The following is a 25,068-nucleotide window of genomic DNA, read 5'->3' on the forward strand; positions in this document are numbered from 1 at the left end:
AATAAGTCAACTAGACAGGGAAGAGAAAAAACTAAAAACTCAAGTTGCAGTTTCAAAAAGAGCACTAATTTACATACTGTTAATGAAGGATCTGATAATGATGAGAGTGAAACAGAACTGGGTACACTTGAGGATTACAATGTGAAAATTAATTATGGACAAACAATATGGCTTACACCAGAAGTAAACAGCAAAGTAATTAAAATGGAATTTGACACTGATTCAGCTGTTTCAGTCATTCCACAAAATGAGCTTGAAAGGCATTTCAGAGATACTGAACTGAAACATGCAGATATTTAACTGAGAACTTACAAGGAGATTTATAAACAGAGAGTCGAGCTTCAAATGGAATTACTTATTATTTATTACTTACATCTTTGATTGCAAACCAATTAACAAAAACCAGATGTGACTATTACATACATTGTGATAAATTGGGTAAATTATTAGCTAATCAACTGAAAACTGCCTCAATTAAATGCCAAATTATTAAGATTCGTAAACAAGCTGGTAATTTTACAGTTAATCATGATGAAATAAACAGATATTTTCAAGATTCTTATACCACTTTATATAATTCTGATTTTCCTAATGATTCTAATATTATGCACGATTTCTTAAGGAAATTGAATTTCCGAAATTATCACCTGAAGAACATTTAATATTAGAAACAAACTCCCATTACAGATGAAGAAATACAGGGCGCCATTCATTCAATGAATTCTGGTAAAGCACCAGGTCCAGACGGTTATACAGTAGAATTTTTTTAATGCTTTTCTTCTTCTCTCTCTCCTTGGTTAGGTAGAGTTTTTAAAGAAGCAATTAAATTGGGTAAATTACCATAATCTTTTTATAGGGCTTCTATTTCCTTAATATTAAAAAAGAATAAAGATCCCACCGAATGTGCATCATATCGACCGATATCTTTGTTGAATGTAGATTCCAAGATTTTTTCTAAGATATTGGCGACTAGGTTAGAGGATGTATTACCTTGAATGATTTCTGTGGATCAAACTGGATTCATTAAAAACCGGTACTCTTAACATTAGGAGATTAATGAATATTGTTTACACTCCTTCATGTAGTATTCCAGAATGTGTCATTTCATTAGATGCTGAGAAAGCATTTGACAGTTGAATGGCCATATTTATTTACTGTATTTGAGAAATTTAATTTTAGTTTGACATTTATATCTTGGGTTAAATTGATATATCATACCCCAGTAGCTTTGGTTATCACTAGCAATCAAAGATCTCCCTTTTCTTGTTTATTTCGGGGTTCCAGGTAAGTTTGTCCTTTTAGTCCATTACTATTTGATATTGCTCTGGAAACTTTAGCAATTGCTATTTGGGAATCATCTAATACTTTTGGTATTACCCGTAGGAGTGAGATACATAAACTATCATTATATGCAGACAATTTATTACTGTGTTATCTCTAATCCTGAGGAATCTATTCCTGCAGTTCTATCTTTGTTGGCTCAGTTTAGTAACTTTTCAGGTTACAAACTGAACCTTAATAAGAGCGAATTATTTCCTCAAAATACACACGTCCCAATATATGGACGTTTACCTTTCAAATTGGTTACCGACCATTTTATATATTTAAGAGTCAAAATTACCAAAAAAAACAAAGATTTATTTAAGGTTAACTTTTTACCTTTCATTGATGAGATTAAACAGTTATTCACTAATTGGTCCCCAATTTCTTTGTCATTGATAGGCCGGATTAATGCTTAATGGTACTAATTTTTATTCCGAAATCTTTGATCGACAGTGTTGATTCTAAAATCTCTTCTTATATTTGGCAGAATAGAAATCCAAGGATAGGCAAAAAATATTTACAGAAGTCTAAAAAGGAGGGTGGTCTGGCATTGCCAAATTTTAGATTTTTATTGGGCTATTAATATTTGCTATTTGAAATTTTGGTTATGGGACTTGGATACAACTTTAAGCCCTCATTTGTAAACCTTGAATATAACTCAGTACAAGGGTTTTCAGTGGGTTCTATTCTAGGGACTTTGCTTCCCTTTGTTCTTTCTAAATTGTATAAACAATTAGATAATCCAATAGTTAAATATACCTTATGAATATGGTTTCAATTTCAGAAAGTTTTTGGGCTGAATCAATTTATTCTAGCAAGTCCTATTATATTTGACTATTTTTTCTATCCATCTACTATAGAGCAAGCCTATAGGATTTGGAAAACTAAAGGTATTTTATGATTTTGTGATTTATTTTTGGATAATTTTTCATGTCATTTGAGCAATTGTCTAGCAAATATAATTTACCTAGATCTCATTTTTTTTGGTATTTACAGGTTAGAAACTTTTAAAATACTATCCTTCCTACTTTCCTGAACTCATATGCTACAGATAGTCTGGAAAAAATCTTAGATTTAAATCCTTCTCAGAAAGGTGCAACATCATCTATCGACAACATAATTACGAAAATTCGTTCAGATGCATCTAATAACATTAAAAATGATTGGGGAAGGGAACTTAAGCTTACCTTACCTATCGAAAAATGGGAAAAAAATTCCAATTAGTTAATTCATCTTCTATATGTGCTAAACATTCCTTGATACAGTTCAAAGTAGTTCATAGGGCCCACATGTCTAAGGATAAATTAGTTCGTTATTATTCTCATACAAGTCCAGTTTGTGATAGATGTCCTTCCCAGACCGCTTCTTTAACTCATATGTTTTGGTCATGTTCCGCTTTAAAAAAAATGGGAAGATATCTTTGATATTATTTCAACTGTTTTGAATATTGATTTACAATCTCATCCTATTATGGCAATCTTTGGTTTACCACTGATAGAACCACACCATTTAACCTCTTCAGCGTATCGGATGATTGAATTTCTCACATTAATGGCCAAAAGATCGATTTTGTTGAATTGGAAGGAAATTAATCCTCCCACTACATTTCATTGGTTCTCTCAAACTACATTATGTTTAAACTTAGAAAAAATTAGAAGTGTTATATATGACCCTTCTATTAAATTTGATCAGACTTGGAGACCTTTTATTCAACACTTCCATATACTTATATTAGAGTAAAGGCAAATCCTGTGAGAATGACATTCGTAACAGTGAAACACAACAGCTACAAGCCACATTGAGTTACTATATGGTATAAACAGGAGGACCAGCATTGTGGGGAATGTGATTGGCAGAGACAACTACAACTTGATTGCAGATCCAGCCACCATTTTCATGCCACATCACCTACAATAATGTCAACTGGCAGGAATTATGGAAGGTACTGGATGTCTCCATGTCAAACTCTATGAACAACAGGGGGCAAACAGGCCAACCTCTGCCTCTAGTTGGAAAGCATATTGGTCCAAGGAAGGAGCATACCGCTCAGAGGAATCATGAAAGTGATGAAAGCAGTGGCTGAACTACAATAATTTCTAGAGGTAACAACTGAGAAATCTTCTGATATATTAATCAGGCAGTTACTTGAGAAATAAGGTTTTAAGCAGGAAGAGATTTGAAGGTGCTTCAGGAAAGTTGCAAGCATTTGGCTTTTCTGAGTATAAAGATTGCATGAAGATTATAGCATGAACTTCAACTGGAAAAGGAAAGCTTCTTGTAAAAGTAGATGCAAAGACCAAAGCCCAGCTGGATGAATGGTAAGACAAAATGAAAAGAGTCAATGGAGAGATGAGCACAGAGGATTTAATGACTTGATGTTGTAGATGAGGAAACAAAGTGGAGAGATCAGATCGAGATGGATTAATACCAGAATACTTCAGTGAACTAAGTGCACTTTCCCAAGGTCAAGATGCAGAAACTAGAAGACAGCCACCACAGAGAAAGAACCAGCACCTGAGATTGTTTCACAGCCACAAGTCTCACCTGCCAAGTGATTCTCCTTCTCACAGGATAGTATCCCACAGGAGTAAAAAGTCATCCAGAGCAATTAAATCTTTAGGTCCGAATAGGACAATTTAAAATGCACTATGCTGTGGATGTCTGTATGGTAGTTGTATTATAGAGTGTGTACCTAGTTGAGATGCATTCTCTATTCAATTGGATTTTATAGCCATGCAAGGAGGAGTGTTGTGTATTTAATATCAAGTCAAGTCAACTTTTATTGTCATTTCGACTTTCACTGCTGGTACAGTGCATAGTAAAAATGAGACAACGTTTTTCAGGACTATGGTTTACGTGACACAGTACAAAAAACTAGACTGAACTACATAATTAAAAAAACACAGAGAAAGCTACACTAGACAACAGATTTACACTGGACTGCATAAAGTGCACAAAAACAGTGCAGACATTACAATAAATAATAAACAGGACATTAGGGCAAGGTGTCAGTCTAGGCTTCGGATATTGAGGAGTCTGATAGCTTGAGGGAAGAAACTGTTACATAGTCTGGTCGTCAGAGCCCAAATGCTTCGGAGCCTTTTCCCAGATGGCAGGAGGGAGAAGAGATTGTATGAGGGGTGCATGGGGTCCTTCATAATGTTGTTTCCTTCGCGGATACAGTGCGTAGTGTAAATGTCCTTGATGGTGGGAAGAGAGACCCCGATGATCTTCTCAGCTGACCTCACTACCCGCTGCAGGGTCTTGTGATCCAAGATGGTGCAATTTCAGAACCAGGCAGTGATGCAGCTGCTCAGGATGCTCTCAATACAACCCCTGTAGAATGTGATGTGGATGGGGGGTGGGAGATGGACTTCCCTCAGCCTTCGCAAAAAGTAGATACTTAATATTTAATAAAATAATAAATAAATTTAATAAAATAAAATATTTAATAAAAATAATTAAAAATACTTAATATTTAAGTAATCTTGTATATGTATTGATTGATTGAGCAATCCTGTTCATTTAAATAATTAATTATGGGTGATAATGTAAAATCCATGAAATGCATACATCATCACGCTACCACGTGATATATGAGTGCCTCGCTTAAAATAATACTCGAATCTAGACCCACATTTCAGACTCCTGTGTCTTCCTTTGAATTAGTTTAATGTTTTGAAGCTACAAAACATGATAGAGGTTTCTGAGAGTGATTCTGGGAAGGGAAGTGTTGATGTATGAAAAGCATTTGATGGCTCTGGGCCTGCACTCACTGGAGCGGAGAAGGATGAGGGTAGGATCTCATTGAAAGCTTTGAATATTGAAAGGTCTAAATAAAGTAGATGTGGAGAGGTGTATGTGTGTCCATTAACCTCCGTACCCAATACATCATTCTCCACAACTTCTGCCATCTCCAACAAAGCTGCTTTCTCTCTCCCACCCCACCCCACCCCTCTCCACTTTCCAGAGAGAACTCTCTGTGGGTGACAGCAGAACAGCAACAGCTGTATTTTCTGGAGTAATTTGGAAGGTGCAGGATAGATACATCTCAAATATGACTAGGAACTTGAAAGAGAGGATGAATCTGAGGCTGACAGGGAAGTCAAAGACAGCATAAAAGCAAAGTAGAGGGAAAAATATAATATAAAAAATATTGATGGGAATTTAGACAATTGGGAAAATGTTAAAAAACCAACACAAGGCAACTAAAACAACAATAAGGAGAGAAGAGATGAAATATGGAGGTAAACTCGCCAGTAATATAAAAGAGGATACCAAATGTTATTTCAGATATATGAAGAGTAAAAGTGAGTTGAGAGTGAATATCAGACCATTGTAAAATTACGCTGACAGAGTTATTGGGGACAAAGAAAGAGTGGATGAATGTAATTAGTATTTTGATTGAGTCTTCACAATGGAAGTCACCAGCAATATGATAGAAATTCGAGAGGGTCAGGGGGCAGAAGTGATTGCAGTTACTAAGCTGGTGCTTGGAAAGCTGAAAGGTCTGAAAGTAGATAATCACATGGATCTGATGAACAACATCCCAAGTTTCTGAAAGAGGTGGCTGAAGAGATTGTTGAGGCATTAGTAAAGATCTTTCAAGAAACATTAGACAATGGAATGTTCCTAGAAGATTGTAAAATTGCAAATGTCACTCCATTTTGCAAAAGTGAGTGAAGCAAAATTCATGAAATTATTGTCCAGATAGCCTGACTTCAGTGTTTGGGAAGATGTTGGGGTCCAAAATGAAGGATGAGCTTTCAAGATACTTACAGGCACAGGATAAAATAGGGTAAAAATTAATATTTCTTTTGGGGAAATCTTGCCTGACAAATCTGCTGGAAATCTTTAAGAAAACGACAGGCAGGACAGACAGAAGAGAGTCAGTAGATGTTGTTTGTTTAGAAGTCAGAAAGCCTTTGACATGGTTCCACATATGAGGCTGCTAAACACGACAAGAGCCAATGGTATTACATTTTCTTAGACAGTTTAACGGGCACGACTGCGCAAGCGCATGTAAGTTGGACCGTGAGGCAGCGGGAGTATTTAAAAGAGAGCAGTTTGAAGGAGCGGGCAACAGAGTAGGAAGGCTTTGTCTCCAGGGGCTTTGGTGAGCAGAGGCTGAGGACGAGCTTCACTCCAAGTGAGGTAAGGCTGGGTAAGTTCCTTTAAAAGGAGAACGTTTCAAAAGTTGAGGCAACGTATTGGGTAGGTCATGACAGCTGAGATCGGTCCTGTGGTTTGTTCATCCTGCAACATGTGGGAAATCAGGGATACTTCCAGTGTCCCTGACGACTACGTGTGCAGGAAGTGCGTCCAGCTGCAGCTTTTGGCAGACCGCATTGAGCGGCTGGAGCTGCGATTGGATTCATACTGGAGTATCCGCGATGCTGAGTAAGTTATGAAGAGCACGTTCAGTGAGTTGGCCACATCACAGGTAAAGGCTACACAGGCAGAAAGGGAATGGGTGGCCACTAGACAGCGTAGCAGTAGGCAGGTAGTGCAGGAGTCCCCTGAGGTCATCTCCTTCCTAAACAGATATACTGTTTGGATACTGTTGGGGGAGATGTCTCATCAGGGGAAGGCAGCAGCAGCCGAGTTCATGGCACCATGGGTGGCTCTGCAGCACAGGAGGGAAGGAAAAGGAGTGGGAGAGCTATAGTGATAGGGGATTTAATTGTAAGGGGAATAGATAGGCGTTTCTGCAGCCACAAACGAGACTCCAGGATGGTATGTTGCCTCCCTGGTGCAAGGGTCAAGGATGTCTCTGAATGGCTGCAGGGCATTCTGGAGTGGGAGGGTGAACAGCCAGCGGTCGTGGTGCACATAGGTACCAACGATATAGGTAAAAAATGGGATGAGGTCCTACAGGGTGAATTTAGGGAGTTAGGAGATAAACTAAAAAGTAGGACCACAAAGGTAATCATCTCTGGATTACTACCAGTGCCACGTGCTAGTCAGAGTAGAAATAGGAGGATATTTCAGATGAATACGTGGCTTGAAAAATGGTGCAAGTAGGAGGGATTCAAATTTCTGGGGCATTGGAACCAGCTCTGGGGGAGGTGGGACCGGTATAAACAGGACGGTCTGCACCTGGGCTGGACTGGAAACAATGTCCTGGGGGAGCGTTTGCTACTGCTGTTCAGGAGGATTTAAACTAATGTGGCAGGGGGATGGGAACAAGTGCAGAGAGAGAGAGGGGTGTAAAATGAGGGTAGAAGCAAAAAGTAGTAAGGTGAAAAGTAAAAGTGGCAGGCAGGCAAATCCAGAGTAAAAATCAAAAAGGGCTACTTTTCAACATAATTGTATAAGGTCAAAGAGTGTTGTAAAAACAAGCCTGAAGGCTTTGTGTGTCAACGCAAGGAGCATTCATAACAAGGTGGATGAATTGAATGTGCAGATAGTTATTAATGAATATGATCTAGTTGGGATCACAGAGACATGGCTCCAGGGTGACCAATGATGGGAGCTCAACATCTAGGGATATTCAATATTCAGGAGGGATAGACAAGAAAGAAAAGGAGGTGGGGTAGCGTTGCTGGTTAGAGAGGAGATTAACGCAATAGAAAGGAAGGGCATTAGCTTGGACAATGTGGAATAGATATGGGTAGAGCTGCATAACACTAAGGGACAGAAAACACTGGTGGGAGTTGTTTACAGGCCACCTAACTGTAGTAGTGAGGTTGGGGATGGCAATAAACAGGAAATTAGAAATGCATGCAATAAAGGAACAGTAGTTATAATGGGTGACTTCAATCTACATATAGATTGGGTGAACCAAATTGGTAAGGGTGCTGAGGAAGAGGATTTCTTGGAATGTATGCGGGATGGTTTTCTGAACTAACATGTCGAGGAACCAACTAGAGAGCAGGCCATTCTAGACTGGGTATTGAGCAATGAGGAAGGGTTAGTTAGCAATCTTGTCGTGCGATGCCCCTTGAGTAAGAGTGACCATAATATGGTGGAATTCTTCATTTAGATGAAGGGTGACATAGTTAATTCAGAAACAAAGGTTCTGAACTTAAAGAAGGGTAACTTTAAAGGTATGAGATGTGAATTAGCTAAGATAGACTGGCAAATGATACTTAAAGGGTTGACACTGGATATGCAATGGCAAGCATTTAAAGATTGCATGGATGAACTACAACAATTGTTCATCCCAGTTTGGCAAAAGAATAAACCAGGGAAGGTAGTGCATCTGTGGCTTACAAGGGGAAATAGGGATAGTATCAATTCCAAAGAAGAAACATACAAATTAGCTAGAAAAAACAGCACACCTGAGGACTGGGAAAAATTCAGAGTTCAGCAGAGGAGGACAAAGGGCTTAATTAGGAAAGGGAAATAAGATTATGAGAGAAAGCTGGCAGGGAACATAAAAACTGATTGTAAAAGCTTTTATAGATATGTGAAAAGAAAAGATTGGTTAAGACAAATGTAGGTCCTTTACAGTCAGAAACAGGTGAATTGATCAAAGGGAACAAAGACATGGCAGACCAATTGAATAACTACTTTGGTTCTGACTTCACTAAGGAAGACATAAAGAATCTTCCGGAAATAGAAGGGGACCGAGGGTCTAGTGAGATGGAGAAACTGAGAGAAAGGTAGGCACTTCAGATCCCTCCAGACTAAGACTAATAGGCATTGGAGAAGTTTTTTCCCTACTGCGGTCACTTTGCTAAACAGTTAACTGCCGGTTAACTGTCGGCTAACTATTACTTGGATTGCACTACCTGTATGTATAATCTATATTTTCATTTATATTTATCATTATTATTGTTAGGAGCAGAGAGACAACATCTGCCGGAAGTAAATTCCTTGTATGTGCATAGGTACTTGGCGATTAAAGTCTGATTCTGATTCTGATTCTGAAATACATGTTAGTAGGGAAGTGGTGTGAGGTAAATTGAAGGGATTAAAGGCAGATAAATCCCCAGGGCCAGATAGTCTGCATCCCAGAGTGCTTAAGTAAGTCACCAAAGAAATAGTGGATGCATTAGTGATAATTTTTCAAAACTCTTTAGATTCTGGATTAGTTCCTGAGGATTGGAGGGTGGCTAATGTAACCCCACTTTTTAAAAAAGGAGGGAGAGAGAAACTGGGGAATTATAGACCGGTCCGCCTGACATTGGTGGTGGGGAAAATGCTAGAGTCAGTTGTCAAAGATGTGATAACAGCACATTTGGAAAGCGGTGAAATCATCGGACAAAGTCAGCATGGATTTGTGAAAGGAAAGTCACGTCTGACGAATCTTATAGAATTTTTTTGAGGATGTAACTAGTAGAGTGAATAGGGAAGAACCAATGGATGTGGTATATTTGGATTTTCAAAATGCTTTTGACAAGGTCTCACACAGTAGATTATTTTGCAAACTTAAAGCACACGGTACTGGGGGTATGGTATTGATGCGGATAGAGAATTTGTTGACAGACAGGAAGCAAAGAGTGGGAGTAAACGGGACCTCTTCAGAATGGCAGGCAGTGTCTAGTGGGGTACCGCAAGGCTCAGGGCTGGGACCCCAGTTGTTTACTATATATATTAATGATTTTGACGAGGGAATTAAATGCAGCATCTCCAAGTTTGCAAATGACACGAAGCTGGGCGGCAGTATTAGCTGTGAGGAGGATGCTAAGTGGATGCAGGGTGACTTGGATAGGTTAGGTGAGTGGGCAAATTCATGGCAGATGCAATTTAATGTGATAAGTGTGAGGTTATCCACTTTGGTGGCAAGAACAGGAAAACAGATTATTGTCTGAACGGTGGCCGATTAGGAAAAGGGGAGATGCAACGAGACCTGGGTGTCATTGTACACCAGTCATTGAAAGTGGGCATGCAGGTACAGCAGGCGGTGAAAAAGGCAAATGGTATATTGGCATTCATAGCAAGAGGATTCAAGTACAGGAGCAGGTAAGTTCTACTGCAGTTGTACAAGGCCTTGGTGAGACCACACCTGGAGTATTGTGTGCAGTTTTGGTCCCCTAATCTGAGGAAAGACATTCTTGCCATAGAGGGAGTACAAAGAAGGTTCACCAGATTGATTCCTGGGATGGCAGGACCTTCATATGAAGAAAGACTGGATCGACTAGGCTTATACTCGCTGGAATTTAGAAGATTGAGGGGGGATCTTATTGAAACGTATAAAATTCTGAAGGGATTGGACAGGCTAGATGCAGGAAGATTGTTCCCGATGTTGGGGATGTCCAGAATGAGGGGTCACAGTTTAAGGATAAAGGGGAAGCCTTTTAGGACCGAGATGAGGAAAAACGTATTCACATAGAGAGTGGTGAATCTGTGGAATTCTCTGCCACAGGAAACAGTTGAGGCCAGTTAATTGGCTATATTTAAGAGGGAGTTAGATATGGTCCCTGTGGCTAATGGGATCAGGGGGTATGGAGAGAAAGCAGGTACAGGGTTCTGAGGTGGATGATCAGCCATGATCATACTGAATGGCGGTGCAGGCTCAAAGGGCCAAATGGTCTATTCCTGCACCTATTTTCTAGGTTTCTATAAGAAAGACCCCAGCATGGACTGAAGATCGGCTGACTGACAGGAGACAAAAATGGAAATACAGTGGGCCTATTCGGGTTGATTAGTGGTGTTCCACAGGGGTCAGTGTTGGGACACCTCTATTCTATTCATATTACATGTCAATGATGTGGATGATGGAATTGACGGCTTTGTGGTCAAATTTGTGGATGATATGAAGATAGGTGGAAGAGCAGGAAGTGTTGTGGAAGTAGGGAGCCTGTAGCAGCACTTCCCACCTTTCTCTTCTCACCCTAATCAATGAAGACTAGCATGCCTTATCCCTTCTTTGCCAACCTACTGGCATTACCACATTGAGGCTTGTACACATGACCTCCCTCCTCCCGTACATTAATGCACCTCAGGGTCATATCAGTTACAGTGTGATTTCTTCTGACTTTTGACCTCCCAAAGTGCAACAGCTCACCAACACCTACCCAGATTAACCTTCATCTGCCATTTCCCTGCCCACATTTCCTACTCACCTCAATCTTGATCTGTCCTTTGTCGTCTTCACTCTCCACAGCTCCACCAACTTTCACCTGAAATGCTTCCTTCTTCAGTCAGCCCACCTTCATTTCAAACATAGGAGTTGAATGAGGCCATTCAGCTCATCATGTCTACTCTGGCATTTGATCATGACAGACTTATCTTAACTCTCAACCCAATTCTCCTGTCAACCTGTCACATGTTGACACCCTGAATAATCAAGAACCTATCAAGCTCTGCTTTAAATTACTCTCTGATTTGGCCTCCACTGCCATCTGTGGCAGTGAATTCCACACATTCCCCACCCTCTGGCTGAAGAATTTCCTCCCATATGTTCTAAGAGAACATGCTGATAATTTGACCCTCTGTCCTCTGGTCCTAAACCCCACCACCCACTATAGGAAATATCCTTTCCACATCCAGTATCCTGGCCTTAAAATATACCATAGCTCTCAATCAGATCCGCCCTCTCCATTCTGCTAAAATGGGAGTACTGGCCCAGAGCCATCAAACATGCCAACATGCCACACATGTTAACCCATTTATTCCTGCAGTTATTCTTGTGAAACTTCTCTGGACCCTTTCCAATGCCAGAAATCTTCAGCCCTGAACATTTCAGCCCTGGGAAAAAGCCTCTGACTATCCACAAGATCAATGCCTCTCATCATCACCTTATACACCTCTATCTGGTCACCTCTCACCCTCTGTTGCTCCAAGGAGAAAAGGCTGCGTTCATTCAACCTGTTCTCATAAGGCATGCTCCGCAATCCAGGCAACATCCTTGTAAATCTCCTCTGCACCCTTTCTATGGTTTCCACATCCCTTCCTGTAGTGAGGTGACCAGAACTGAGCACAGTACTCCGAGTGGGGTCTGATCAGGTTCCTATATAGCTGTAACATTACCTCTCAGCTCTGAAACTGAATCCCATGGTTGATGAAGGCCTTCTTAACCACAGAGAACCAAGCTACGTGCAGCTGGTTGACAATATGCTTCAAGCAAACAAAACTATGAAGTGCATCATGTCACTAAAGATTAATTTTCTGCATTCACATTTAGAATTCTTCCCTGCAAATCTTGGTGCTGTCAGTAATGAGCATGGTGAAATGTTTCACCAGGATGTTTCGGTCATGGAGAAACGGTATCAGGGCAAGTGGAATCCATCAATGCTGGCTGATTATTGTTGAACACTTAAACATGAAGCCTCAGACACTGAGTACCAATGGAAAGCATTAACAAAATATTTTTAGCTGAGTGAACTATTGCAAAGCATTAGCACCATTTTGCAATTAAATAATTTATATTCAATAAAAATTGATTTATTGTTTTTCCTAATTCCTAAGTAGTCTGAAGTTATATTTCTGTTCAGCCTCAAGCGGTCTATCACAAAAAAATTTCTGAGGAAACGATATAGAAACAGAAACACAGAAAACCTACAGCACAGTACAGGCCCTTTGGCCCACAAAGCTCTGCTGAACATGTATCAAACCATCGGTCTGAGTGTATCCCTTCTCTAGCACCTGCCTATTCTCCCTCTCACACTGTCTCCAAGTTTTCTCTATTGCCTCCCTTCTAACACACATATGGTTTACCTCACAGGCTGGTTGATGAATTGTAATATAAGTGTATTTTGGATTATCTGACATGTTATGGAAGTGTGTGGGCCTTCGTCTTGAAGTAGTGTGGGGGTATGGCTGTGAAATGTCCATACTTCTATTTGTGAAATGTTGTATTGTAACTATATTAGCTGCCATGGTATGTTCGGGGAGGGCAGGTGAGGGGAGGTTTGTTTAGGGGCAATATATAAAAGCAAAATGGAGGAAAATATAATCCATTATGTATTCTGTATTGTGTCATTCCTTCAATAAAAATATATTTTTAAAAAGTTTTCTCTCTTTGTGAGCCCACTGCTGCTTCCTCCCTCTCTTCAGTTCGGTTCCCATCCCCGCAGCAATTCTAGTTTAAACCATATAAGCAAATAACAATTAAAGCACGGAAACAGGCCATCTCAGCCCTTCTAGTTCATGACGAACGCTTAACTCTTACTTAGTCCCACAGACCTGCACTCAGCCCATAACCCTCCATTCCTTTCCTGTCCATATACCTATTCAATTTTGCTTTCAATGACAATACCAAACCTGCCTCTACCACTTCTACTGGCTCATTCCACACAGCTACCACACTCTGAGTAAAGAAATTCCCCCTCATGTTACCCTTAAACTTTTGCCCCCTAAGTCTCAACTCATGTCCTCTTGTTTGAATCTCCCCTACTCGGATATTCTTCCCACTAGGATATTGGTCTCTCTTGAATTGATGTGCAACCTGTCCTTTTTGTACAGGTCACACCTGCCCCAAAAGAGGTCCCAATGATCCAGAAATCTGAATCCCAGCCCCCTGCTCCAATCCCTCAGCTACTCATTTATCCTCCACCTTCCTCTATTCCTATAGTCACTACTATGTGGAACAGGTAATAATCCTGACATTACTACCTTTGGGGTCCTGCTTCTCAACTTCCTTACTAACTGCCTGTAGTCTGTTTTCAGGACCTCTTCCCTTTTCCTACCCATGTCGTTGGTACGAATATGTACCATGACCTCTGGCTGTTCTCCTTCCCACTTCAGGATATCCTGGACACGATGTGAAATATCCCAGACCCTGGCACCTGGGAGGCAAACTACCATCCGAGTTTATTTCCTGCATCCACAGAATCGCCTGTTTGAACTCCTATTACTTCTGCCTTCTTCCTTTTCCTACCCTTCTGAGCCACAGGTCCGGACACTGTTGCTTCCCCAGGTAGGCCATCCCTCCCAACATGTTCCTTTTAAAGCCCAACTCCTTTCTGTACCATCTTCCCATTGCCAAGGTTTGCAAGGCACATCAAGAGCATTATCATTTGCAAAACTTGTGGTAATTAATTTAATCAATTGAGTTACTATGATAAATTCCAAACAAACATACCTCACTGATTTCCCTTACTTACCAAACTCTCCTTGGATACAGAACTCTGACAATTCAAGAGTAAAACAGCTGGTGCATTCAGTGAGCCCTGGATTTATATGAGCCAGTTACATTCCTTTGGGGTCATGTCACCTCTGTTAGCCAATAGCAGACGGCCACTTTCATTCCTGCTGCAAAGAAGACGAAAGAGAAACTAGAGCTGCTGTTTTCCTGTAAAGCACGCAAAAGCTTCGCTATCGCTTCACATATCGTTGAAAACACAAAATGCTGGCAGAACTCAGCAGGCAAGACAGCATCTACCTCCTGGGAGGAAGTAGTGACGACGTTTCGGGTTGAAACCCTTCATCAGGAGTGAAGTAACATGGGATGGTCAAGGGGGGATAAGAAGTGGGGGGAGGGATGAAGTAGAGAGCTGGGAAATGATAGGCTGGAGGGAAGTGGGCTAGGGGTAAGGTGGAGAATTATGGGAAATAAAAGAGAAAGAAAGTTAGGGCTGGGGGGGAGATTGTAGTGAGGCAGGAAAAAGAGAAAGAGAACCAGACTGAAATATTAGATAGGGATGGGGTAAGTGGGGTATCAACGGAGGTCTGTGAGTTGAATGTTCATGCTGGCAGGCAGGAGGCTACCTAGGCTGGAGATAAGGTATTGCTCCATCGACCTGCGTGTGGCCTCATCTTGATGGTAGAGGAGGCCATGGACAGACATATCGGAGTGGGAGAGGTCTGTGGAATTGAGTGTGGCCACAGGGAGACTCCGCCACTGCTGGAGGACCGAGCGCAGGTGTTCGGCGAAATGGTCTCCCAGTCTGCGGCGGGTCTCCCCAATGTATAAATGGCCACATCGGGAGCACCGGATGCACTATATCACCCCAGCTGACTTGCAGGTGAAGTGGTGCCTCACCTGAAAGGACTGTCTGGGGCCTGGGATGGTGGTGAGGGAAGAAGTGTGGGGGCAGGTGTAGCACTTCTTCCGTTTGCAGGGATAAGTGCCTGGAGGGAGGTCGGTGGGGAGGGATGGGGGTGATTAATGGACAAGGGAGTCACGTAGGGAGCGATCCCTGCGGAAAGCCGAGAGTGGGGGTGAGGGGAAGATGTGGCTGGTGGTGGGATCCCGTAGGAGGTGGCAGAAGTTACGGAGGATTATGCATTGGATCTGTAGGGTGATAGGTGAGGACCAGGGGGACTCTATCCCTGGTGGCCTGGTGGGAGGATAGGGTTAGGGCAGAGGTGCGTGAAATACGGGAGACACGATGGAGGGCAGAGTTGATAGTGGACGAAAGGAAGCTCCTTTCTTTAAAAAAGGAAGACATCTCCTTTGTCCTAGAATGAAAGGCCTCATCCTGAGAGCAGATGCAGCGGAGGAATTGAAAGGGATAGCATTTTTGCAGGAGACAGGGTGGGAGGAGGAATAGTCTAGGTAGCTGTGGGAGTCTGTAGGTTTGTAGTAGACATTGGTGGATAGGCTGTCTCCAAAGATAGAAACAGAAAGATCTAGAAAGGGGAGGGAGGTGTCGGAAATAGACCAGGTGAATTTGAGGGCGGGGTGAAAGTTGCAGGCGAAGTTAATGAAGTTGACGAGCTCAGCATGTGTGCAGGAAGCAGCGCCGATTCAGTCATCGATATAACGTAAGAAAAGAGGAGGACAGATACCGGTGTAGGCTTGGAACATAGATTGCTCCACATGGCCGACAAAAAGGCAGGCATAGCTAGGACCCATGCAGGTGCCCATGGCTACACCTTTAGTTTGGATCTTTGATCTGATTTTTAAAGTTCAAGGTAAGATAATTATCAAAGTACATATATGATACCACAAACACGAAAGTTATTTTGCTGATGTTGGAAATCCATTATCAGCATCACAGAAAATGCTGGAGAAACACAACAGGTCAACAGCATCAACAGAAATGAATGAACAGTCGTTACCATACAGTGTCCTGAGGTACCTTTTCTTGCAGGCAATTCCAGTTAAATACAATAGAGTCAGTGAAAAACTACACCCAAACAAAGACTGACAAACACTAATACAAAAGAAGGCAAGCTGTGCAAATACAAAGAAAATAGTTTGAGAGATAGATCGATAACATTGGGATATGAATCCTCTTGTCCTCACCTACCACCCACTAGCCTCCAAGTCCAGTGCATAATACTCCGTAACTTCCACCATCTCAAAGGGATCCCATTACCAAATAGGACTTTCCCTCCACCCTATATTCCACTTTCCACAGGGATCGCTCCCTACCTGACTCCCTTGTCCATTTGCCCCCTCCCCATTGATCTCTCTCCTTGCACTTACCCTTGCAAACAAAACAAATACCATACCTGCCCCCACACCTCCTCCCTCACTAACATTCAGGGTCCCAAACAGTCTTTCCAGGTGAGGCAACACTTATCCTGTGAGCCTGTTGGGGTCATATACAGTGTCTAGTGCTCCTGGTGTGGTATCCTGTATATCAGGGAGACCTGACGTAGATTGGGAGACCGCTTTGCTGAGCACTCACACTCTGTCCACCACAAAAAGCAGGAACTCCCGCTGGCCACCCATTTCAATTCCCATTCTGACATGTCATTCCATGGTCTTTGATACTGCTGCAATAGGCCACACTCAGGTTGGAGGAGTAACACCTTATATTCCATCTGGAATCTAATAGCATAAATGTCGACTTCCTGAACTTCCAGCCCACTCCTCTGCTTCACAATTCCCCATTCCTGTTAATCTCTCTCGCCTTCCCTCCTTACCTGCCTATCACCATAAGACCCCTGTAAGATTTTGGAGCAAAATTAGGCCATTTGTCTCTGATCTGCCATTTAACCACGTCTAATCCAAATTTCCTCTCAGCACCAATCTCCTGCCTTCACCCATATTCCTTCATGCTCTGACCAATCAAGAATCTATCAACGTTGGCCTTAAATATACAGAACACCTTGGCTCCTCCAGCCGCCTATGGCAAAGAATTTTGCAGATTCACTACTATATGGCTGAAGAAATTGCACTGCATCTCCATTCTAAAAGGAAGCTCCTCTGAATGATGACAGAATATAATATTAATGGTAAGACTCTCGGCAGTGTGGAGGATCAGAGGGATTTTGGGGTCTGAGTCCACAGGACGCTCAAAGCTGCTACTCAGGTTGACTCTGTGGTGAAGAAGGCTTATGGTGCATTGGCCTTCATCAATGGTGGGATTGAGTTCAAGAGCCGAGAGGTAATGTTGCTGCTATATAGGACCCTGGTCAGACCCCAGTTGGAGAACCATGCTCAATTCTGGTCGCCTCACTATAGGAAAGACATAGAAACCATAGAAGGGGTGCAGAGGAGATTTACAAGGATGTTGCCTGGATTGGGGAGCATGCCTTATGAGAATAGGTTCAGTGAACTTGGCCGTTACTCCTTGGAGAAACGGAGGATGAGAGGTGACCTGATAGAGGTGCACAAGATAATGGGAGGCATTGATCGTGTAGATAGTCAGAGGCTTTTTACCAGGGATGAAATGATTAGTATGAGAGGGCATAGTTTTAAGGTGCTTGGAAATTGGTACAGAGGACATGTCAGGAGTAAATGTTTTACACAGAGTGCTGAGTGCATGGAATGGGCTGCTGGCGGTGATGGTGGCAGAGGAAACGATAGGGTCTTTTAAGAGACTCCTGGATAGGTGCATGAAGCTTAGAAAAATAGAGAGCTACTGGTAAATCCTACGTAGTTCAAATGTAGGGACATGTTCGGCACAGCTTTGTGGGCTGAAGGGCCTGTATTGCGCTGTATGTTTTCTATGTTCCTATTCCGAGACTGTGCCCTCTGATTAGAGACTCTCTCACCACACCAAACATCCTCTCCACATCTACTCTTTCAAGGCCTTTCACCATTTGATAAGATTCAATGAGGTCACCCCTCATTCTTCTGAATTCTAGTGAATAACGACCAGAGCCTTCAGATTCTATTCATATGACAAATCACACGATCCTGGAATCACTTTCGTGAGTGTTAATGTTTGTTTTTAATCATTGCAGTTCCTTAGCTCTTTCCACAGTGATTCAATACTTTCTTGCCCTATGTAAACTCTTTCTAATGATCTGATTTCATATTCTACCAGCAGAGCAATGCTACCCTTCTATCTACTTGTCATTAATCTGCCTACTCCCAATAACCTGCACCAGGGCAATAGTTATCCATATCTCGGCTATCCATGCACCTATCTAAACTTCTCTTAAACATTGAAATCAAGCTCACAGGGACCACCTGTTCTGGCAGCTCATTCAACTCTTCAAGACCTTTAGAGTAAACAAGTTTCTCCTCATGTTCTCCCTAAACATTGACCTTTCACCCTTAAGCCATGGCTTCTGGTTGTATCTCACTGAACCTCAGTGGAAAAAGCCTGATTGCATTTTCCTATCTGTACCCCCCATGATTTTCTACACCGCTATCAAACATCCTCTCAATCTCCTACTTTCTGAGGAATACAGTCATAAACTATTCAATCTTTTCTTATTACTGCGGTCTCCAGACCCGGCAACATCCTTGTAAATTTTCTCTGTACTCTTTCAAACTTGTTTACATCTTTCCTGTGGGTAGCTGACCAAAGCTGCAAACAATCCTCATAGTTAGGCCTCAGCAATGTCTGATACATCTTCAGTATCTCATCCCATCTTCTGCACTCAAAACATTGTTTATGAAGGTCAATGTGCCAAAAGTTTTCTTTTCGACCCTATCTACTGTTACGCCACTTTCAGGGAATTATGTCATTGTATTCCGAGATCACTTTGTTCTACCACATTCCTCAGTACCCGGCCATTTACTATGTCAGACCTACCCTGGTTGGTCCTACCAAAGTGCAAAACCTTGCACTTGGCTGCATTAATTCCATCTGCCGTTTTGCAGCCCATTTTTCCAGCTGATGTAGATCTCTCTGTAAGCCATGATAACCTAAGTCGCTGTCCACTACACCCCCAATCTTGGAGTCATCTGCAAATTTCCTGATTCAGTTAAGCACATTATCATCCAGATCATTGATATGAATGACGAACAACAAAGTCCCAGCACTGATCCCTGTTACTCACCACTAGTCACAGAACTCCAGTCAGAAAAACAATCCTCTACTACCACTCCCTGGCTTCTCCAACGAAGCCAACATCTGATCCTATTTGTTACCTCATTCTGAATTCTGAGCGACTGAACTTTCTTGACCAGCCTCCCACACAGGATCTTGTCAAATGCCTTACTAAAGTCCATGGAAACAACATCCGCTGTTTAGCCTTCATCTGCTTTCCTAATAATGTCCTCAAAAACAAAACTCTATCAGTTGTTCAACAAGAACATCGGTGTTATTCAGTTTTCTGTGCACTTGCAAATGTAACTCCTTCAGTCCTGCTTTCACCCTTTTCAATTTTCTCCATCTTTTAAATTGCAGTACATCCTACTGACTGCAATTTTGCCCTATCAACAGCCTCTGTTCATTACACATTGCCGCTGTGTGTAAGCCAGTAGCCTCTTCTTCAGCACTATTGCTCCAGTTCCCATTCCCCTGAAAAATTAGTTTAAACTCTCCTGAACAACTCTAGCCAAGCTGTCCGCAAGAATATTGAATACCCTCTGGTTCAGGTGGAACCCATCCCTTTTGTAGAGGTTGTACTTTCCTCAGAGGAGATCCATGAATCTGAACCCATGCCCTTTGCACCAGTTCCTCAGCCACACATTCACCTGCCCAATCATCCTATTCCTACCCTCACTTATTTGTTGTACAGGCAGCAACCCAGAGATTACTTTTCTTGAGGTCCTTTTTCTCAGTTTTCTACTTAGCTCTCTAAAGTCTCTCTTCTAGACCTCTTCACCTTGTCTACCCATGTCATTGGTGCCAGTATGTACCAAGACTTCTGGCTGTTCACCCTCACCCTTGAGGACGCCATGGACCCAATCCCACACATCCTTGGTCCTGGCACACGGGAGGTAACATATTATTGAGGTACTCTCTATCCCGCAGACAGAACCTTGTCTCTGTTTCTCTGACCAGGGAATCTCTTATAAACACTGTAGTCCTCTTCACTTCTTTGCTCTTCTGAGCCACACACCAAGCTCAGTGCACTGTGCCGGTCACTGTGCCTCCCCCTGGCAGCTTGTTCTACTTAATAGTAGTGAAAGTTATATACTTATGATCGAGGGCAATGACCACAGGTATACTCTGCACAGGCTGTGTTTCCCATCCTCCTCCCAATAGTCTCCTGTCTCCTGCAATCTAGGGGTGGCTATCTCCCTGTGGCTTCTGTCAATAACCTCTTCATTCTTCCATTTGCATTGAAGGTCATCGAGCTGCAGAATACACATTCTGTCAGGAACCGTAGCTCGATGTACCTGGTGCAGGTGTGTTTCTCTGGGAGACTGGAGATCTCCCAGTCTTCCCACATCCATCACACAATACAAAACACTGTCCCCAGAGCCAATTTCACTACACTACTATGTCCTAACAGATGAGTAATATCCAAATAAGAACAGAAACTTACCAAATACATAATCACGCCTGGACCATAACCTCCCTCTGGTGCTCCTCCCACTTCCCTTTCTTCCATGGTCTTCTGTGCTGTCCTATCAGATTCCCCTTTCTCCAGCCCTTTATCTATTTCAGTAATCAGTTCCCAGCTCTTTACTGCATCTCCTCCCCCTTTCCCATCTTCACCTATGACCAACGACCTTCTACTTCTTCCTCCCTCTCTCCCCAACTTCTGAGTCTGACTTCTTCGCTTGCTTTCTTAGAACAGAAGCTGGAGAGGGCTCAGAGGGCATTCACGAGAAAATGATTCCAGGATTGAATGGCTCGTCATATGAAGAACATTTGTTAGCTCAGCGCATCTGTTTAGTAGAATTCAGAAGAATGAGAGGTGACCTCATTGAAACCTATTGAATCGTTAAAGGCCTTGATCAAGTGGCTGTGGAGAGGATGTTTCGTATGGTGGGAGAGTCAAAGAGCAGAGAACACAGCCTCAGAATAGAGGGATGTCCTTTTAGAACAGAGATGAGGAGGAATTTCTTTAACCAGAGAGTGGTGACACTGCAATTCCTTGCCACAGGCAGTTGCGAAGACCAAGTCTTTATGTATATTTAAGGTAGAGGTTGATAGATTCTTGATTGGTCAGAGCAGAAATAGATACAGAGAGAAGGCAGGCAATGGGCCAAATGGCCTAATTCTGCTCCTGTTCCTTAGGATCTTCTGTCCTTACCAGTCCTTTTGAAGGGTCTCAGCTCAAATGTTGAATGTTTACTCTTACCCATTTTTGCTGCCTGGCCCACTGATTTCTTTCAGCATTTTGTGTGTGTTACTTTTTATTTCCAGCATCTTTAGATTTTTTCATGTTTATGCATCTACATTTCCATCCAGGTCATTTGTATACATCACAAACAGGAGAGGTTCTAGCACAGATCCCTGCACAATATCACTAATTACAGACCTCCAGCTTGAATAATTCCCTTCAACCACTGTCCTGTCTTCCATGCAGAATGCAGTTCTGAATCCAGAAGCCAATTTGCTGTGGATCCATGTGAAACTCCCTTTTACTGGGCATCTCTTCAACAGCCTCCGGATTCTGCAGCAGAAAACCCACCTTTCTCAGGCTTGGTAAATGTAGGGTGTAAACAACTTTGGTCCTGCCAACTCCGTGACTTGTCTTGTGCACACAAGTGGTTACCACATAACACATCCGAATCTCGGTAGGGATTAACAACAGTGGTCGCCACAGGACACTCCATCAAAAATCCACGTATAGATTATACGAACCGACAGTCACACATCCAGTGTGCACTGTGTGCCGTTACTCAAAGCAATCCTTTACGCATGGGAAAGTATCAGACTTTACCCATTTTACAGCAAGCCCCTGCCGGCAGCCTGCGGTCCAAAGTTTGTTCATTCATGAGTTCTCTCTCTCCCCCTCCCTCCCTCCCCCTCTCCCTCTCCCTCTCTCTTGCTCCCCACCTCCCTCCCTCTCTCCTCTAAAAATCCCAGGGTCTGTCTCAGCTTGTTATACTGATGTCATAGTCCTGCCTCATCCAGGCATTTTAAAGTGACATCCAAAGTAAACCACGTAACATGTTGAACTTGTCTGCAACTCACGCACTAGACCCTTGGTCCGTGTGAAAACACACACCACCTTCCGAAGGTCACTTGAAAACCATCTCGAACAAACAGGTCTCCCGTGGGAATATCGGTCCTTCCTCTTGAAGCCATTCATCTGTTGAAAGCACCTTGTGCAACAGGGACGGTATCCTCAGCCATAGTGGGGTGTGTCAGGAATGGACAGGAGGAGGAGTATAGGAAACTGATACAGGACTTTGTGATATGGTGCAACTCAAACTACCTGTGTCTCAATGTCACCAAGACCAAGGAGATGGTTGTGGACTTTAGGAGATCTAGGCCTCATATGGAGCCAGTGATCATTAATGGAGAATGTGTGGAGCAGGTTAAGACCTACAAATATCTGGGTGTACAGTTAGATGAGAAGCTAGACTGGACTGCCAACACAGATGCCTTGTGCAGGAAGGCACAGAGTCGACTGTACTTCCTTAGAAGGTTGGCGTCATTCAATGTCTGTAGTGAGATGCTGAAGATGTTCTATAGGTCAGTTGTGGAGAGCGCCCTCTTCTTTGTGGTGGCGAGTTGGGGAGGAAGCATTAAGAAGAGGGACGCCTCACGTCTTAATAAGCTGGTAAGGAAGGCGGGCTCTGTCGTGGGCAAAGTACTGGAGAGTTTAACATCGGTAGCTGAGCGAAGGGCGCTGAGTAGGCTACGGTAAATTATGGAAAACTCTGAACATCCTCTACATAGCACCATCCAGAGACAGAGAAGCAGTTTCAGCGACAGGTTACTATCGATGCAATGCTCCTCAGACAGGATGAAGAGGTCAATACTCCCCAATGCCATTAGGCTTTACAATTCAACCGCCAGGACTTAAGAACTTTTTAAAAGCTATTATTAATGCTTTTTGAGATAGTGATTTAGATGCATATCATATTTTTACTGAGTTAAGTATTGTATGTAATTAGTTTTGCTACAACAAGTGTATGGGACATTGGAAAAAAAAAGTTGAATTTCCCCATGGGGATGAATAAAGTATCTATCTATCTATCTATCTATCTATCTATCTTCCTTCCTACTTCTACCATCCTGATTGGCTGATACCAAATTACTAAATTGAACAACAAGCCTCTTATCTCAAATTAAAGCAAACAAGCTGAAGGCAGAACAGACTGCTCTTGCAGAACTGTTAAAACAGAACACCTACAGCATAGCAGTAAAAATCTTAACCAGGGTGTTACACGTTCATCTTAATCTTCTGGATTGGCCTCCATGAATGACTTTGTCAAATGCCTCACTGAAATCATTGTAGACAACATCCACTTCGGTACCCTTATCAATCTCTCTCATCACCTTGCCAATAAACTCAATCAAGTCGTAAGGCACAACCTGCCCTGCACAAAGCCATGCTGGTTCTGCTGAATTTGGTCATGGGTCTCCAATTACTCACACTGTATATGCTATACCTAAAAGATTTCTCCAGCAATTTCCCTATGGCTGACATGAGACACAGCGGTCCACATTTCCCATTATTTTCCCTTGTTCTCTTCTTAAATAGAAGTACATTAGCCACTCGCTAGTCCTTCAGGACATCAGCTGTGGCTAGAGAGAACATAATAATATTGGGCAACCGTTCAGCAATCTCATCTCTTGCCTCCTCCAAGAACCTGAGATAATTCCCATCAGGCCCTGGGAAACTAACCCCCTTAATGCACATTAGGATACCCAACACTTCCTCTTCCTTGACTTCTAAACACCCTATCATATTTATACACTCAGCACTGACCTATTAGTCCTCCATACCGTTTTCCTCGGTAAATACTAAAACAAAGTACTCATTAAGTACCTCACTTACATTCTCCACATCCAAGCAAATGTTCCCCATTTTATCCTCGAGTGATCCTACCCTCTTCGCAGTTATCCTCTTGCTCCTGATGTATGTATCGAATGCTTCGGGATTCACCCTAATCCTACCTTCCATGGCCCCTCTGGGCTTTCCTAATTCCCTTCTTTTGTTCTTTTCTGGCTTCTTTATACTCCTCATGTGCTCCGTTTGATTGTAATTTCTGAAGCTTTACATACCTTTCCTCCCTCTTCTTGATTAAATTCATCGTCTCTCTGGACATCCAAGGGTCTCTTATCTTTCCAGCTCTGTCCTTCCTTCCAGCAGGAACATAACTTTCCTGTACTCTGTGCAGTTGATCTTTGAACACCCTCCACATGTCTGATGTGGACTTGCCAGAGCAAAAGTTTTCCCAATTAACTCTTCTTTGTTCCTGCCCAATGCCCTTGTAATTTTCCCTACACCAATTTAAACCTCTCCTGCAAGTCAATATGTTTCAATAGGCACATTTAATGTCAAGAAAAGTGTATATTTCTGAAATTCTTTTTTTTTCATCTAAATATATCGTTATTTATAGCTATCCTGAAAGTTAAGGAGTTGTGGTCACTGTTCATTAATTCCTCACCACTGAAAGGTCAGTCACCTGGCCAGACTCATTACCCAACACCCAGTCCCTCCTCTCAATGAACCATCTACATACTGATTTTAGAAACCCTCCTGGATACACTTAACAAATTCTGCCCCATCTATTATATTTACACATTTCCCCAATCTGTTTACATATAATGGCTACTGGGGGGCCGGGGGAGGAGGTACAATCCCATCTGTGTGATTGCACTCTTCCCATTCCTGATTTCTACCCAAACGGACTCTGTGCCTGTC

General features: G+C 42.4%; 1 protein-coding gene across 1 annotated transcript in view; it reads right to left on the reverse strand.

Annotated features, from left to right (window-relative positions):
• The window catches only part of LOC140730226 (uncharacterized), a 36,135-nt gene extending 21,804 nt beyond the window's left edge, over positions 1 to 14,331 (reverse strand). Inside the window, exons 1-2 of the mRNA XM_073050397.1 lie at positions 14,319 to 14,331; positions 11,337 to 11,423 (exon numbers count right to left, since the gene is read on the reverse strand). The gene's annotated coding sequence lies outside the window, so the exon portion shown is untranslated. The remainder of the gene's footprint in view (positions 1 to 11,336; positions 11,424 to 14,318) is intronic.
• Between the last annotated feature and the right edge of the window lie 10,737 nt (positions 14,332 to 25,068).

This window comes from Hemitrygon akajei, chromosome 7 (genome assembly GCF_048418815.1).
Source record: "Hemitrygon akajei chromosome 7, sHemAka1.3, whole genome shotgun sequence".
Taxonomy (NCBI): Eukaryota; Metazoa; Chordata; class Chondrichthyes; order Myliobatiformes; family Dasyatidae; genus Hemitrygon; species Hemitrygon akajei.